The sequence below is a fragment of the Neomonachus schauinslandi genome, chromosome 3 (assembly GCF_002201575.2).
Source record: "Neomonachus schauinslandi chromosome 3, ASM220157v2, whole genome shotgun sequence".
NCBI lineage: Eukaryota > Metazoa > Chordata > Mammalia > Carnivora > Phocidae > Neomonachus > Neomonachus schauinslandi.
In genome coordinates, this window is record NC_058405.1 from 21700347 (window position 1) to 21719027 (window position 18681).

An 18681-nucleotide genomic window follows, 5' to 3' on the forward strand; every position below is an offset into this window, starting at 1 on the left:
CCCTGGAAGTGAGGAACTACCTAAAGCAGATATATTACTAAACACATAATATGAATTATAATTTAGTAACGTTAAAGCTAGATATTGCATACGGATTTAGTTATTTTCAATCTTTTTATTTATTCATTATAATGATATCACAATATGGGTTTTCATGATAGCCATTACATCTTTAATACTAAATGGTGTTGTATATGGTACCTCTGAGCAGATACCAATATAAACATCTATATTTGCTTCTTCATGGTTATCATTAATGTTTATTCTTAATAATTTAGCAGAAGATTAATACTCTCCTTCAGCATGTCAGTTAAACATGTTATGGTAAATTCCAAAACAATTCATTCCGTTTTTGGACCTACATATCCTAATAACCCATGCAGACCACTGAAAAACAAGAGAAAATAAATAGCATATAATATATATTCCAAATCATCTCTTATTTTGGAATTCAGTAATATGCCAGATATTATGTCTAGAAACATGTGAGCTCTTTGTTACAGATCATTTATTCATATAATTTAGCTGATTCAAAGTGCAATATGTTAAGTTTCCCTTGATACTAAAAATTTTAATGATCAAATATGAGAATGGGAGAAGATAGGTATTTTATTCTTAAAATAACTATTATATTAAAGTCTCCCAAAAGACTTTTAAAAGAAAAAGCAATTAACAAATGAGTTGACCTAATTTTATAAGCCATCTAAACTACATCTCTTTTCCTTTGTTAATCTACCAACTCTTATTTCTACCTTCATACTCTTAACATGAGCTGGTTCCCCATTTTTTGTTCTGAAATGTCCTTGATTCTCATAGTTTTTATACTATATGTATATATATATGTAATTATATATATATAAATCTGATATATATGTATCATAAATAGACTGTATTTGATTCCAGTTTCTAATACTTCTTTTTGAAACCTGGAAAACTTCATTTTTGCTCAATAAAAAATATTACACAAGTTAATAAAATAACTGTAAATACGTAATCATTCTTCACAAATGTTTATTAGATATTTCTACATTTAATTCCTGCATCAATCACAGTTTATCTTCAAGGATCACTGAGTATGTCTATACCTTAGAAATGCTATTTTAGAACTGTTGATAGATTTTACAAACTAACACTTAAAATATATATGAAGAAGAAAGATATATTTAATAGCACTTCTACTCAGTAAACAAATTTGATTTGCTAGTTTTTAGGAAAGAAGTTATGTTCCCCAAAGTCTCAGCCTATAATAAAAATGTCTTCATGAACTATTGAGTATTAAAACACAACAGCATCTATATTTAAAATGATAATAAGCCTCATGTTTATATATGTTAGACTAATGTATACATCAGTGACTCAAGTTTCCAAGCCTGATATGTAAAGCTGGACAAGGCTTAAATGTGTGTCGCATTTGTTTGGTAACCATTTATACCTTTAAAAAAATAATATGAGAGACGAAATGTAATTTTGGAGAAATTAACCTTGAAATGTTAATGATTATATAGATAAGCACACATAGCTTGAATTGTAATGCTAACTTGGGTCAAATCTGGTAGAGTAACACCTAATGAAATCACAGTGATTGGTGGAGAGCTTTCACTGACCTATTAATTTATGCTTGCTACCTAGGTAGGCACATACATTTTTCTCAATATTTCTGGGTAAGTCTGGCTGCATCTGTCCCTCAAACTCCACTTTGGTAACATGTTATTTTGACAATATTGGTACAAAAGTGGCCATCAATGCATAATATATATACCGTGCTTTATAATTTACTTTCAAAACCAGTCATAATAATCCTGTTAGACATGAAAATTATCCCCATTTTATAGATGTATAAACTGAGGCTCAGAGAGAAAAATATTCACAAGTATTGAAAAATACGCACGACGTTTTTAGGAAAGCAAACTAAGATCAGGCCTTTGGTATGAAAATGAAATTTAACAAAATATTGTATATGCCTGGAGGTGGTATAAAAGTGACTTGCTAAAGAGAATGTTCTTAGATGGTTTGTATTGAGAAGATGGAGAGAACAACTTTTGAGACTTTTGTATACACAATAATGGTGATGGTCCTATTAAGCACCTACAGAAAACAAACAACATTCCAAGCACTTTACATTTGTCATCTCTCTTAACTGCTGCACAAACATATGAGGTAGTCATTATTATCTTTATATTGCAGGTAAGAGAACTGAAATCTGGAGAATTTAAGCAATTTGCCCATAGTAAAAGCAGTGAATGTGTAAGGTTTCAGTCTCATCCCTGACAGGCTCTATAACCTAAGAACATGAGGAACCTTCTACCTTCCAGGTGGGGGAGGTATAGATTACTTGGGCAACAAGGTATTTTAAACTCTCTAGATTTAACATTTTTAAATTAATTGCCCTTTTAGTTCCTCTGCCCTATTGATATTATGAAGGACTTATATTTTTAGTTAATAGATTTTTAAAATACCTTTCTAATTAAAAAAAGAAATACAGGTGCTTTGAAGTTATGAATATGTTTTAAAATCACATGTCAAAGCCATCCATTTCTATATAAAATGTAAGAAGTTATAAATATTTCCTGTCTTTGGTCATCTCCAGAATTACCACAAATGTAATTATGCAACTGCTAATAATTATAATCTCAGTTAGTTAGCTGAGAGCCATATAAATTTTATAAGGCAACAAATCTTACTAAATGTTCAAAAAAAAAAAAAAGAACATGAGTTCAAATCAGTCTATGTTACCTTACCCACATTCAGCTCTGAAATTACATAAGGTCCAGGCATAAAGCTTGTGCTTAATTTTAAATACGCTCAATTAAGGTCAGCATGAAGCCTACATGCCACACTGAAGAGCCTGGGAAAATGTTTTAATTTTGTACTTTGTCTTAATTTTAGTTTAATTAAGTTGTTATAAAGACTGCTTTCTTAAACATTTTATATATATAAAAGAACACAGTTATAGAAAAAAGGGATCATGGAGGCACCTGGGTGGCTCAGTCGGTTAAGCATCTACCTTCAGCTGAGGTCATGATCCCAGGGTTCTGGGATTGAGTTCTGTGTCAGGCTGCCTGCTCAGTGGGGAGCCTGCTTCTCCCTCTCCCTCTGCTCTGTCTCTCTCAAATAAATAAATAAAATAGTAAAATAAAATAAAAAAGGGATCATAGAGACATTGAATTGAGAAATAAATAAAAGAAGATTTAAAAATAATATTGAATGCAATTATAAACATAATGTTAAGAGTCATAAACTGGGGGGAAGAAGAGATGATGGACACAACATCAGTCACACTGAAGAAAGCTGCCTTTCTCAGCAAGTCAAGCCAAGGGGGGAAAGAACTCCAGCCCTAGTTCATACTCCAGGGCCCTTGTCGCCTCTGATTTCTTCCACTTGGCCCTTTTATATCTTCGACTTCCATCCTGAAAGATACATTGCCAAAGATAAAAATTTCTACAACTTGGATGATAAAGTCAATATGGTAGAAACACCAAAAATAATTAGAACTGCCTGAAGAGAGCTTTTATACCTAAAATTATTACTTGTTTCATATTTATGTAGTCTGCAATTTCTGAGTTTGGGGGGTGGGTGGGGTGAGAAAAAGCAAAATATTCCATATAGAACACTTTGAAGGTAATAATCTGGGAATAATCTTGGAAATCATCTGCCAGAGCCAAAACTAACTGAAAAGTAATTTGTTGGGCACCTGGGTGGTTCAGTTGACTGAGTGTCCGACTCTTGATCTCAGCTTAGGTCTGGATCTCAGGGTCCTGAGTTCAAGCCCCATATAGGGATCCATGCTGGGTGTGGAGCCTACTTAAAAAAAAAAAATAATTTGTTCAGTCAGCAAACACAGTATAACCCTCTCTATCTCTATCTCCCTTCCCCCTACATCCAGACACAAAGCATAACAAAACAAGAGCTATTTGGTATTATACTGCATATTAAATCATCATGTCTAGAATGCCAATGTCCCCGTGGATACAAGGGAGACTATAGAAAAAAAAATGCCTCTGGTCTTTTTTTTTTTTTTTTTTTAAGATTTTATTTATTTATTTGAGACAGAATGAGAGACAGAGAGCATGAGAGGGAGGAGGGTCAGAGGGAGAAGCAGACTCCCCGCCGAGCAGGGAGCCCGATGCGGGACTCGATCCAGGGACTCCAGGATCATGACCTGAGCCGAAGGCAGTCGCTTAACCAACTGAGCCACCCAGGCGCCCGCCTCTGGTCTTTTACAGACGGTCAAAAGTAGACTTTGTCTGTAAAAATGCTCATTTGTTGTCTATATGTTAATGAGACACCAAAGATCCAGAGATCAGGACATTATTTTTAATTTATTCCTATATTTTTAAAAATAAAGACTGAATTACAAAACTTGATGGTGTTATGGGTTATGTAGAGCGCCCCCTCCAAAAAAAAAAAAAAAAATATGTGTTGAAGTTTTAACTCTCAGTACCTCAGAAAATGATCTTATTTGGAAATAGGATGTTGGGGATGTAGTTAGTGAATGAGAGATCTGTAGGGTAGGCCCTAATCGTATATGATTGGTATCCCTATAAGAGGTGGAAATTTCTGCACAGGCACACATACAGGAGAACACATTGTGTACATGAAAATAGCCATCGACAAGCCAAGGAGAAAGGCCTAGAACACATCCTTCCCTTACACCCCTCAGAAGGAACCAATCCTATCAACACTTTCGAACTGTGAGATAATAAATTTCTGTTTAAGCCACCCAGTTTGTGGTACTTTGTGAAGGCAAACTACTACATATGGCATTACGTCAAAAATAGTTTGAGAATCAGGGGTGCCTGGGTGGCTCAGATGGTTAGGTGTCTGCCTTTGGCTCGGGTCATGGGATCGAGCCTCATGTCCTACTCAGTGGGGACCCTGCTACTCCCTTTCCCTCTGTCCCTCTCCCTACTCATGCTCTTTCTTTCTCTTTCTCTCTCTCTCTCTCAAATAAATAAATAAAATCTTGTTTAAAATAAAAAAAAAAATTGAAAATAAAAAAAACCTCTAGTATTGGCCTAATACTAGGCCAATGGGAAGCATACAGAATTGATCATTAGGAGATCGATCCTAGTTAGAATTAGTCTTCACTAATTCGCTATAAACATGCTTTCGGAGTGCTTTGAAATAACTAAACTTTACTTAAAATATCAAATTATTTGATTAGTTCACTTTAAAATGTTTCAGAAAGAATGTCATCATAGATATATAGTGCAGTATAAATGTCGGTAATGGAATTTATTAAACGTCATCAAAATTTATCCATTAGAATAATCATTGAAATGGAAAAATATGGCACAGGTATTTTTATAAAAAAAGAGATTATTTTAAGCTGCTTCCTTGGATTTGCCAGACCAAATTGCCTGCTTCCAATTTGGAAGGTGATGAAATTTAGCTCTTAGATTCTAGAATCCAAAATACAGCAATTTAAATGGTAGTTTTGGGGGCGCCTGGGTGGCTCAGTTGGTTAAGCGACTGCCTTCGGCTCAGGTCATGATCCCGGAGTCCTGGGATCAAGTCCTGCATCGGGCTCCCTGTTCAGCAGGGAGTCTGCTTCTCCCTCTGACCCTCCCCCCTCTCATGCTCTCTCTATCTCATTCTCTCTCTCAAATAAATAAATAAAATCTTAAAAAAAGAAAATAAATAAATAAAATAAATGGTAGTTTTGAATTAAAATCACACCCTTTTATTTCTTTTTTGTTAGTACTCAATCGTCAGACAATGCTGATTTAGAATAATACCACCTTATCTGAAATGCTAGGAGATACAATTGAAACTCCACTATGCAATATTTTCTTTATGTAAAACCCTTTACCCTCTTCTGCAGTGTAATGGCTTATATGTTTTCCTTCTCAACTAAACCTGAACCCCTCAAGAGATAAGTACCTATGACAGTGTTGGCAACATACTCAGGATCCAGTCCTAATAAAGGAGAAAGGGGACGGCCTGAAGGATTGGAGACAAAAAGGAAAAAAACTGTAAAGGAAAAGCTGTGTAATTTCCATGATTCTGTGATTCAAGTACAATTAATTTTTCCCCTATCTCAGTCTGAATTATTATTTTCAGTTATCAGTAACCTTCGTGGTGACATACTCTAATCCAAACACAGCACGATACATTTCTTCCTGGAAATGCAGGAAGATGTAACAGCAGCTGGTTGACTTCTGCAAGGGTACATACACTGTGTGGGACCACACACCTTACATATGAGAGGGAGAGGAAAGGAGAAGGAAAGCTGGGGTAGGGTGTTGGGGAGGGGGTGGGTGTAAAGCATCTTTAGACCTTAAACAAAGAATATTTTATTATTTTGGTTCAATTCAGGGCAGACTTACATGCTACCATCCGATTTTTATTTGTGTAATTCCTCCACTTTTATGTGAATGGCTTAGGAAAGAGAGGCCTTGGAAAGAGTTAAAAGATGTTGTACTCCTTCAAGAAAAACTCAATAAACGCTGTTTATTCACTACTGGCTAAGATTAATTTTCAAATTACACAGTTTATAAGCATAGTGTCTCTTCCAAAATTATTGATGCTAAATCCAAAATAGGTTTTGAAGTTACTAAATATATTTTCAAAACCACAGTTCTGAAGCAATGTTGCAATTTTAGTAATAATTTCTAACTCATCTTTATTCTGTGTCTAAAATATAATTTACCTATGAGAAAATACAAGGCTTTTATGCTTAAAAGATTGCTAGTGAAGGAAATTTTACTTTACACAGAATCTACTTAAAATAGTTTCAGCCTAGTCCTTTCAACAAGGCACAGAATTATGTTTAGGATTAAGAGGACAGTTTCTGTAATTGAACTACTTGTATTTTAAGTCTGACTCAATACTGATTTTATCAATATCTAATTATGTGATGCTGGCCATGTAGTTTAATGCCCAAGTCTCACGTTTTAACAAATAGCAGGTACCTATCATACAGAGTTGTGTAAGTATTAAATGAGGTAATATCTGTAACATTCCTAACATCGTGCTACACGTCCCATAAGATAGCTATTGCAATCATTTAGAGATAGAGCCACATGAGCCTACCACCCAAAGTAAAAATGCATATGCTACGCTTCTTCCTGTCTTTCTTATTAAACACAGTTAAGATCCACTCTAAGCAGACGTTTGTAATACAGGAGTGGCAAAAATAAATCAACAGGGGCTTCACACGCTGGAGTAGGAATTAGCAAAAGAAAGTCCTTTTGCCCTGTTTAACTATTACCTAACAAATGGCAATGATTTTTATTTTCCCAAATTAACCCCTCCTTTAGCTCTTAAGATGTCCTGCCACAGGCTAGTCCAAGAAACTTGCTTCAGTTAGTGGACAGGGAGTGGGAGTGTGGCTTTCAGGGCCAGGGTAAGAGAATCAGCGGTTTGTCAGGGTTTCTTACTGCCAAAAGTACACGTTTTCTAGACTGGGTCCTGACCAGTAAGGAAGATGAAACCTGTTCACTGCTGCTCACTCTAAGTGAGGACTAGTTAGGATATTTTTCATTGCCTTCCCCCATGTTCAGCTCTTACCTGCCAAAAATAATCAGTGAGCCTCAGAAGTGTTCTAGCTTTAGGTACAGACTAAGATCCCCACAAGAATCAGCAAACCCCCAACACCAGCTCAGAGTACACTACCTACCCTGTGAACCTCCTCTGGTATACTTGGGAGGGGGTGCTCTCCTTTACCAAAGTACATAAGACATGGCACCCTTTCTCCACACAATATGTTACTGTAACGTTGGATCTCAGATTACAGCAATTCAAGGCAAATTCAAGACTTTGATTTTGTCAAAGTCCTAGGACTTCATACACCATCTATCCAATGCCTTTGTAAATCTAAGACACTGAAATAAGTAATGTTTGATAATCTACAAGATCTGCTCCAGGTTATTTTCTGCAAGACTACTTTTAGCAGCTGGTAGCCTTTCTCATTAAAAAAAAAAAAAAAAAAAAAAAAAAAGGTGTTAACAGTGATCTTGTTCCATAATTAACAAGATGATTATAATGCAAAGCTGTGTGTTGTGATTGAAGTAGGTATGGGGTGCTAGGGAGCACTGATGAGGGTAACAAATTTGAATTACTGTAGTAGGTTCCAGAGGGGAAAGGGTGAAAAAAAGAAGAGCTTTCTTTTAAAGCAGGGTTGAGAGATCATCTTGGAGTAACTGTGATCAGCAGGAGAGCAGCTTTCAACTAGGAGAACTTGAAAATCATTCATCTTGGCAAGAGAAAAGGTGAATGGCTTTAAATTTAGACAGATTTGGGTTCAAATTTGGTCTTTTCCATTTACTACAAATAAAACTGAGGTCATTTCTCATCTCCTTTAAACTTTTGTTTATCTAAAATATCAGAATAATCATATGTATTTCATTTCAAAGATTCGATTTGTCTTTACTGAAAGCCAGTGGAGGTCATGAGGCAGTTGGGCTTCCCTCAGAGTTCTCAAAAATTAGCTGGAAAACTGTAAGGCCAGATAGAGAGAAGATATAAGGTAATGGCTGACCATTTGATGCTGGAGTCGGTCTTTCCAGGTTTGATTCCTGGTTCCCTTCCCTACAAAACTGGCTTTTGATAATTTACGTAATCTCTCATCTATAAAATAGGGTCAGCAGTGCTTCTACTTTGTATGGCTATGGATTGAGTGAGTTAATCTATATGAACATTTAGAAAGGACTTTGTAGTGTTTTAAACATTCACTTTTAGGATATATACCTGCCTCTCTTTCGTACTTCTTCCGAGGAACAAAGAAATTCTGCATTCAGCTGCTCCTGCCTCCTTTTGGCCAGATCAATAACTTTTCTGTATATTACGTCCCACTATTTATCTTTTCCACTGGTGCTGTAACAGGCTGGATTCTCTCTAACCTTTTAAAAAAAAAAAAGTCCTTTCTCCAAGGCCAATTTACGACCCACCCACCACCCTGTATTCTTACCTTCAGGGCCCAACTAAGAAATTTCTTCGCCATCATGTAAAGGAAAGGAGGGCGGAGCTCTGGGCACTTTTTATGCCCGCTGTGTCTCAGATTCATTCTTAAGGAACTGAGGGCTTAATCTTCCAAAATGTCAAAAAGACCATCTTATGCCCCACCTCTCACTCCAGCACCTGCAACACAAATACCCAGCACACCTGGGTTTGGGGGATACAATCCATACAGTCATTTCTCCTACAACAACTACAGGCTGGGAGGGAACCCCGTCACCAGCAGCCGGCTCGGCATCCTCTGGTATTACCATTCCAATACACCCACGGCCATCTGATAAGCCACTGATGCCCCACATGAGGTACAGCCGAAAATTCTGGGACCAAATAAAAGCTTCCAACCCTGACCTTAAAGTTGTGGGAGATTGCCAAGATTATTGGCGGCATGTGGCGAGATCTCACTAATGAAAAAAACAAGAACATGTAAATGAATACAAAGCAGAAAAGATAGAGTACAATGAATCTACGAAGGCCTATCATAATTCCCCTGCATACTCTGCTAACATAAATGCAAAAAGTCGTACATAAGCTGCTCTGGAGGAAGAAAGTGGACAGAGACAGCCTTGCATGGAGAAAGGAGAACATTAAGTGAGCATGTGAGCATTTAGCGGAAGATCCAGATGATTATGATGATGGCTTTCAGTGAAGCACAAGGCCACCGTCAGTTTCCAGAGAAACCACCACCTCATCAGCGAAATCCTCAGTGAGAGTGCGGTGCCAGACATTCGATCAGTGGTCACGACAGCCAGAATGCAGGTCCAGTCCTTAATGGCTCATCAGCAAAAACTAGAAGCTCGACTGTTTCAAATAGAGGAGCAACACCAGGAAAAGAAGAGGAAATTCCTGGAAAGCATAGATTCTTTTAACAATGAACATAAAAGTTTGTGCAGCTTGAAAGTAGACGTGGATATGGAAAAAAATTGCCCCTGAAATTGCGCAGGCAGAGGAACAGGCTCACAAAATGCAGGAGAAAAGGGAGAAGGAGATGGCAGGGCAAGCTGCAGGCAGTCAGAGCAGCTTGGTTCCTGAGGAAGAGCAAGCTCCTAGTAAGACCAGGGAACAGAAGGACCACGAGAGCATCCCAGTGGAGATAGAGGAGACACACCTTGAAGAAGCGACAGAAAGCCAATAGAACGATGAGGAAGACACATCTACTCCTGAAGACAAGGAGAGCCCGCGGGAGGGAGCGGACGGGATGGCTGAGGAGGAGCCCAGTGATAGTAACACTGTCTCAGAGAGCAACATGGAGAAGCCACCAACGGACCCCATCCGGAAGACAAGAAGAAAGAATAATGTTGGGGCGCCTGGGTGGCTCAGTCAATTAAGTGGCTGCCTTCGGCTCAGGTCATGATCCTGGGGTCCTGGGATTGAGCCCACGTCCAGCTCCCTGCTCAGCAGTGAGCCTGCTTCTCCCTCTCCCTCTGCCTGCCACTCTGCCTACTTGTGCTCTCTTTCTCTCTGTCAAATAAATAAATAAAATCTTAACAAAAAAAAAAAGAATAAATGTTGCCTTGTTTTATGTGTTCTAAATACTTCTTTAAATGAAAAAAAAAAATTTCTTCATCATGCTCTCATTCGTCACTCCATTCCATCCTATCTACTCACCCCTTTACTTAGAGAGCTCTTCCTTTCCATATCACTGTTCTTCGCATCACTAAGTCCGGGGAATATTTTCCAATTCGCACCTCGCCTGTTATTTCAGAAGCACTTTGTACTACCTCTAAGTTAACGTTAAGCCACTGCCTCTAAATAAAAAATAACATTCGTAATAACAATAGTAGTAAAAACAACAGCATATTGCTTTGGTTTATTCCATACCACCCTCTTCTGGCATTCCTCTTACGCTCTAATTCTCCTTTCTCAACCACATCGATGGTCCATTTTTTTTTTTTTTTTCCTATCCAATCCTTCACTGTTGAATTTCTTTGCGGTTTGTCATAGGTCATATGATCCTTTCTCACTCCATGTCTTTCAGTTAAGTGTTCACATCATATGCATGGCTTCCGTTGTTAGGAATATGTAAGTAGGTGTCTGCATCTCAGCCCTTTTGAAATCTAGCCCCGTATATCTGTATAACTATTTGTATGTTTCCATGTTCAATAGTGAACTTGCCGTGTCTGCCTCTAATGGCTCCTATCTGAATGAATGATAACAGCATCCATCCAAATATACAAGTTGGAAACCTGAGAATCCTTCAAGACACTCTCCTATCTCTCATCCTCCTGTATCATGGAGCTCTGATGCTCTATTGATTTTGCCTCCTAAATAGCTCTCAGACACTGCATCCCTCAGCATCTTTTCTGCCAGGATCCTAATCCAAGCGATCATCTGCTGTTCCCTGAATTAATGCAACACCCTTCTAAATGGTCTCACTTTCTTTCTGTTTTGCAAATCTTTTCTCTAGTACAGGAAAATCGATTATTTAATAATGCAAATCTGACTGCATCTTTCTTTTTTATAATTTTTCAGTGGCTTCCCCACTTTTAATGTGTGCAAGGCCCACCATTATCTGGTCTGCACTTCACTCTTTAGCTTTATCTCTAACATTTTTCTGTTCTCTCTTTCACTCTGACCTTCATTTCCTCTAGTGAGCAATAGTACTTCCTGCCCTAGACCATCACACACACTGTCCCCTCTGCTCTAACCATCCTGACTTCTCTCTCTCCTTTTTTTTTTTTTTTGTCAGCTAACCCTCATCCTTTATATTTCAATGAAAAGATCAGAGTTTTTATTTTCAAGCAAGTGCTGAGGACATTTATCTACACTAAGTTAGATCTTTCGTTTACTCTGCACTGCATTTGTCCTTTATAACACTTACCATCTTGTTTTTAATAACTCGACTGCACTTTTTAATGACAGCAAAATGGTGTCTGCTTTACTCACAATTAAGTTCTTGAATATTTAAAGGGCTATAGATCCCAAATTCCAGCAACATTTATTAAAGTCAATTTTTTTTTTTCCTCCCAGGTTCTCCTAGAAAAATTTGTCTTTGCCATCTGGGTTTGAGACAAACAAATAACTTCCCTAAAACTTGTATTCTAATTTACATTCCTTCGTCCAGGAACGTCAGGGGCTCCTGGAATGGAGCCCCGCATCGGGTTCCCTGCTTTGCGGAAAGCCTGCTTCTCCCTCTCCCACTCCCCCTGCTTGTGCTCTCTCTCTCTCTGTGTCAAATAAATAAATAAAATCTTAAAAAAAGAATATGTATAAGAATACATATTGTCGTATGTTGAGAAAATAATCATCAACTCAGTGAATTCAATAGCTCTTCAAGGGATGCTAAAGTTACTGAAGGGGATTAAAGGACATCAGGGCTACAAAGATGGACTTCTTTCACGGCTTGAACCTGGTCTGTGTGGGTACTCTTCTTGGATAGCTTTGGTAGCCACCTTAGAAACTTTCCTTGATAAGACTCTCTGTGCCCTGTGAATATATGAAGAACAATGAGGGAGAGATTTCCAAACAACTCCTAGAGTGAATAGCATGTTTTTTTTTTTCTAGGTTTCATAAAAAACAGAATGGTATAACAAAATACAGTTGGCCCTTGAATACTGTGAACGTTAGGAGCCCGATCCCTCATGCAGTCGAAAATTTCTGCATAGATTTTAACTCCCCCAAAACTTAAAACTCCTAATAGCCTACTGTTGACCTGAAGCCTGCCTGATAACATACACAGTCCACTAACACTTATTTTATATGTTATATGTATTATATACTGGATTCTTACAGTAAAATAAGGTAAAGAAAAGAAAATGTTATTCAGAAAATCATACAGGGGCGCCTGGGTGGCTCAGTTGGTTAAGCGGCTGCCTTCGGCTCAGGTCATGATCCTGGAGTCCCGGGATCGAGTCCCGCATCGGGCTCCCTGCTCGGCAGGGAGTCTGCTTCTCCCTCTGACCCTCCTCCCTCTCATGCTCTCTGTCTCAAATAAATAAATAAAATCTTAAAAAAAAAAAAAGAAAATCATACAGAAGAGAAAATGTATTTATAATACTGTACTATATTAAAAAAAATCCACATATAAATGCACCCTCACAGTTCAAACCCCTGTTGTTCAAAGGTCAACTCTTTGTCAGATGATTTTACTTTCCAGTTTTGCAACTGCTTTCAGTTCACTGCAATATATAATTATGTATATATATCATCCTCTTAAGTTTTCTACTCTAAAGGTGTACCCATTGTTTAGGTAAATAACTGTAGAGAAAAGTCCTCTGTATGAAAGTCCAGAGGCTAGAATCTCTGCAGTGACCTTAATAGATTAATCTTTGGGGATGAAAGCCTGTATTCATTCTGGAAAAACTACTGCTATTATAAAAATAAAAAGCTGGTCCAATTTATCAGTATGAAGATAGTTTAAATGTGTTATCAGGGTCTTGACATATTCAGCCTCAGCAACTCTTATTTTTCCTGAAAATCAGTAAGTTGCAAAGGATAGATAGTTTCTCATTTTAGACTGTCTGCTCCCCCGCCCCAGCCTCACAGCTGTTAATACACATATTTGATGATTTCATTCCCTACATTTATCCCTGAATATGAAAATATTTGGGGTCCAAAAATGTATCTGTAGACCACAAGCCTTTTCCCTTGTGAGGAACTGAAGGTTAATTATTGACTGCTACTGGCCTGGATGAAAGCACGTTTGTGGGTTCTCCTTTTTTTGAAGCAAGGCCAGAGTTAACTCCCGTTAGTGATAGAGGACTGTCCTAAAAGAACCTGGGAACATTAGGCCTCCTTCTAATGCAATGAAAAACCTGCTCTGTCAATGGTCCCTTATCCACACACTTGTCTTAGCATGCCTCATGACTGTTGTTCCTTGTATTTTGTTGTGATTTTGAAGTTATATCCTATATCTTACTCCCTATGCTCAACCCATCTTGGGTTGCAAACTGATTATTGATTCACCAAATAAAAAGAGCGTTTTGCCCCTAGACTCACAGAAACTTTTATAGTCATCAGGGCACCTTTCCTTTACTACCATATTATAGGATACCTAACTCAGCCTCCTGACACAAGCCTACCGAATTCCTGGAATCTATGATTTCCTTCCTGGGTATTTTAATGACATTAACTTCTGAAATCCTTATGTCTTCATGAAATTTGAAACTCCCATCAGCGTACTTTACTATCTATCTATCATGTATCAAAACTACTGAGGTTTTCCAACTCGTAGATGAAATGCACTTATGATGGCGCACCAATCTTTTCTTGTGATCACAGTGTCCCTGGCCAGACCACACCCTCTCCAATAGTTTCATATAGAAATCTCCACCAGACAAGAGTTATGACAGATTGGTCCTTCTAAAAATTTACCCAGATTGGGCGCCTGGGTGGCTCAGTTGGTTGGGCGACTGCCTTCGGCTCGGGTCATGATCCTGGAGTCTCGGGATTGAGTCCCGCGTCGGGCTCCCTGCTCAGCAGGGAGTCTGCTTCTCCCTCTGGCCCTCTCTCTGTGCTCTCTCTCATTCTCTCTCTCTCAAATAAATAAATAAAATCTTTAAAAAAAATAAAAAATAAATAAAAAATAAAAAAAATAAAAATTTACCCAGATTAACCCATTGACGGAGTTAGTAAGATTAGTTCTGAAGTTTGCTGCCATTCCCAACACCACTATCAACCACGTTCTAGGTTTAGGGTACTCTCCTGCAACAGTGAGGCTTTGACCATCTACGCTTCGTTCTCCCATAGCGAAGCCCTCAGCAGACACATGCTACAGGTGTCTTCTATCTCATGCACTTCATTACAATGACCGTAATATTGGCAGTTATTGTTGCACGAAGGTTAATAGTTACATTAGATGTTAAAGGGGCCTAGCAAAAGTGCACTATAGTCTTTCACTAATTTCCATATTAGCTGATGCTTTTCTCTCTATAACTGATTGTTACTGAAAAGTCGCTGAACTTAGTACTTTACGTCCAAAGTCCAGCTTCTTTTCCCGTTGAGAAAGATGTGCTCCTCCAAGTTAGACTAGCCGTTATTTTTCCTAAATGCCTCCAAGATACGAATTGTTATTTTCTAATCTTCCTGTGGTGTCTGGTTGGCATGTATTATCAAGAGATCGTCAAAATTCTCAATTAACAGAAGATAGCTCTGTTCTTGAAAGTATTCATATAACTAGATAAGGTTTCTGATGGAACTCTTCATGTCCTCTGCCTACCTTCAATGCACAGAACTTTGCACTGATGACTTCTCTTAAATGATATGGAGTAGAACCAATTTTTAATTTTTAATACAAGAGAATAAAGAACATTGGCTAGGAATCCACATTTGTGGATATTTCCAGGTTATGACATTAAGGGCTAACAGACTTAGTAGCTTTGTAGACTCACTATATTTATTCATAAGTCTTGATGCATTATTTGATTTTTATTTTACAACACCACATCAATACAGAATTTAAAAAGAAAATATATTTACCCTTTTTCCTTTGAATTGCAATTAACTTACTCATATCTACCACCCCTTTGAAGTTTACTTATATTAGTTTTGTTCTGGTGAAAAAAAAAAAGAAAGAAAGAAAGAAAGAAAAAGATCTCAAGTCTTCACTGGCTTACCTGGCACCTTACATTGAGCCTTACAAATACACATCATGATATCTAACTCACATTCCAGTGTCTAGCACCTATAACTTGGCTCTTGTCAATCTGCTTCATTTCTAGCTCTACACTGAAGGAGCAGCTTCCTTTTGGAGCATGTTTATTCTCATGGCAAAGGAAAATGTCTCTTTGAACTTTCATTTGTAAGTGACATCATTCATGTACGCTCATACTCCATTGGTCAAATCCAAATGGCCAAAAACAATGTCAATTTGTTGAGGAAGTGTATTCCTCCTACAGGGAATAGGGACGTGGCAAGTCACATGGCAACAGGAGAGAATATAATTTTTTTTTTTTTTTGCAGGGAGGTGAGAGGTTAACAATTGGCAATAATAATAGATCTCTAGCAATTATCTATGTTGTTTTCTACTGGCCTGGGGCTTTCAGATATTCTGTCTGTTGGATGGCTGACGACCCAAATAAATATTTCAGTTGTTACCCATACCTTTCCTGATATTGTAAATACATGCATAAGTCATTGGTGCTACTAGAAATTTCTTAACTGCTGAACATCTTAGCCTATTGACAACATCTTTAATGACATTTATTTTAATTAGTTCTTCAATAATAACATAGTTAATTCAATTAATGACAGTTTTGCCCATCTTATAAGCAAAGTGGTTCTTATAAATTGGGTGTTCTCATTCCCTCTACACATAAGTTCCAAGAAGACTGAAACTAATGAAAAACCAAGTACTAACAATGAAATTCCAAGGAATCTTATAGTTGACCATCACCTGGAGTATAAGCTGATCATGGTAAGAATCAGAAAAGCATAGACAAGCTATTTTAATGAAACTGTCTACTTTTCAGGTGTGTGGAAATGATGTAATCTTTTATCTGGTTTTGTTTTTATTTCCTTCAAATATGTCAATTTTATTTCAGTGATTGGCCTTTTGAAATTGGATACATCTTCAATTGATGTCTGTGCTCACTGTAGCAGAGTTTCCATTTTTTTTTCCTTATAAGCTATAATGAAACTGAAGTTACATCTAAAAGTTTAGAATGTCTTTATCCAGAGAGCATGGCTGATTCACCCTCCATAAATCCTCTTATGCTCAGAATATTATAGACCATTTCCATAGTAAGAAAATCACCTGGCAATTTTCTTGGCTTCATATTACTAACAGTCTTAGTCACTTAAGTCTCCCCTGTGTGTTCACACCCCATCTTGCTCTGTCTAATGGCTTTTGGGTTTCCAAGGTCTATCTCCCACCATCAACATTATTTCACATTTACTTTTAGATGGTGTGTTCTCTTTATCTCAAATCTCCCTAGTAGACCTATCCTTAGTACAAAAACTGGACACACAGCACAGTTCCTTTCTCTGTGCTTCTCCTTTCATAAATGCATCTTCCTCACATCCTTCTCCTTTCAGCATAATGGAGATAATAAGAACTATAATGTCAATTAGTTATTTGACTGCCAAAAATATGTATCATTTGTATGAATCATACACACTGATATGCCATTGAGAAGGATAATTTAATTTTCCTTAAATTATATAATAATTTATATAATTCATAACAATTTAATTATAAGATGCAGCCTCTGTCACTACAGGGACCACACATTCAATTTATTTGCCCAGGTCAATCCTGGTTTATATTTATTGTGTTTACATGACTATCTTTCACTCCCCCAAGAGTACATGTTTGGAAAATAAATTATATAGTTTCCCTATTTATTGTAGATATAGTATCTAATACAAAGCTGGACTAAACCTTGACTTTCTTTTTGTACATTTCTTCTTAATACTTCCCTTAAAACATAAAAACATACATTTTTTTTTAAGATTTTATTTATTTATTTGAGACAGAGAGAATGAGAGAGAGAGAGCACATGAGAGGGGGGAGGGTCAGAGGGAGAAGCAGGCTCCCTGCCGAGCAGGGAGCCCGATGCAGGACTGGATCCAGGGACTCCAGGATCATGACCTGAGCCGAAAGCAGTCGCTTAACCAACTGAGCCACCCAGGCGCCCAAAAACATACATTTTATAGTCAAGCTTTGTCATTAAATGTGCTATCATTACTCTCCCTCACCTTCACACACAAATCGTGTCACTCTGCAACGCACTGAATAGAACCTGACAAATGCTGCTTATTGTTTGCTTAAATGTTCCTCACTGGTGCAAACATATTAGGTAGTTGCTTCATCCATTTGGAAGAAGTTCCCCAGTCGATTCCATTATTGGTTTATTTTTTTCAACTTTCAGAGGTTGCTGTAATCATCTGAGTCAGTTCACTCTCTGGAATCTTCCCTGAGCATGCTCTTAATACCAAGCTCACAATTTACGACTAAATATCTGCCTCCTTCCAGCCCCATATTTAAAGGACTAGACCATCTTCCAGTGTTCTTATTTTTCCTTTAGTATAGCTCTCATTTTCCTTTCACATAGGTATTTCCTATTCTCTAAAACCTTGAATCTTTTCATAAATAAGTCTCTTTTTTACTTTAGTGATAATTTCTACCATTTTCAAGGCTGAAGTACCTACACATACATTCTCTTATAGAATAGTTTTCTCTGCCTTTAAATTTTGTATTCATTGTGCCACAGAGGAAAAAAAAAATAGATGAAGAAAAAACACCTTTCTCAATAGTTTTGCAATATATACATATATCAAATCATTCCGTGTACACCATAAACTTATACTGTGTTCTTTGTCAATTATATTTCAATGAAGCAGGAAAAGTAAAAGAAAATTTCCTCCTCGTTCAACTTGCCAAATACTGTGTAACAATAGTGGATGCAAGTCCTGACTTATATGTAAAGCCCATCGCCTCCACGCAGGAGAGCATGTCATATCCACCCATTTCTCATGCAAATCAGAGAATGAGCCAAAATAAAACTCAGACATAAAAGAAGGACTAACAGATGGACCTAGAGTGGAGAGAAGGGAGCCAGAGGGAGTCGTAGTGGCTTGGCCTGGGATACCAGAGTGGAGTATTTACGGTGGGGAAAGTTTGGAAAACGAGAGGTTTTTTTTGTTTTCTTTTGTTTTTTTAAGATTTATTTATTTACTGGGGGGAGAGATAGAGATAGAGATGATAGAGATAGAGATATATAGAGAGAGAAAAATTCTCCATCAGACTACCTGCTGAGTGCAGAGCCTCATGCAGGGCTAGATCCC

General features: G+C 37.5%; 1 pseudogene; it reads left to right on the forward strand.

Moving 5' to 3' along the window:
• The first annotated feature begins 9038 nt into the window (after positions 1–9038).
• On the forward strand, positions 9039–14769 carry LOC110585924 (annotated as a pseudogene).
• Positions 14770–18681: the final 3912 nt, after the last annotated feature.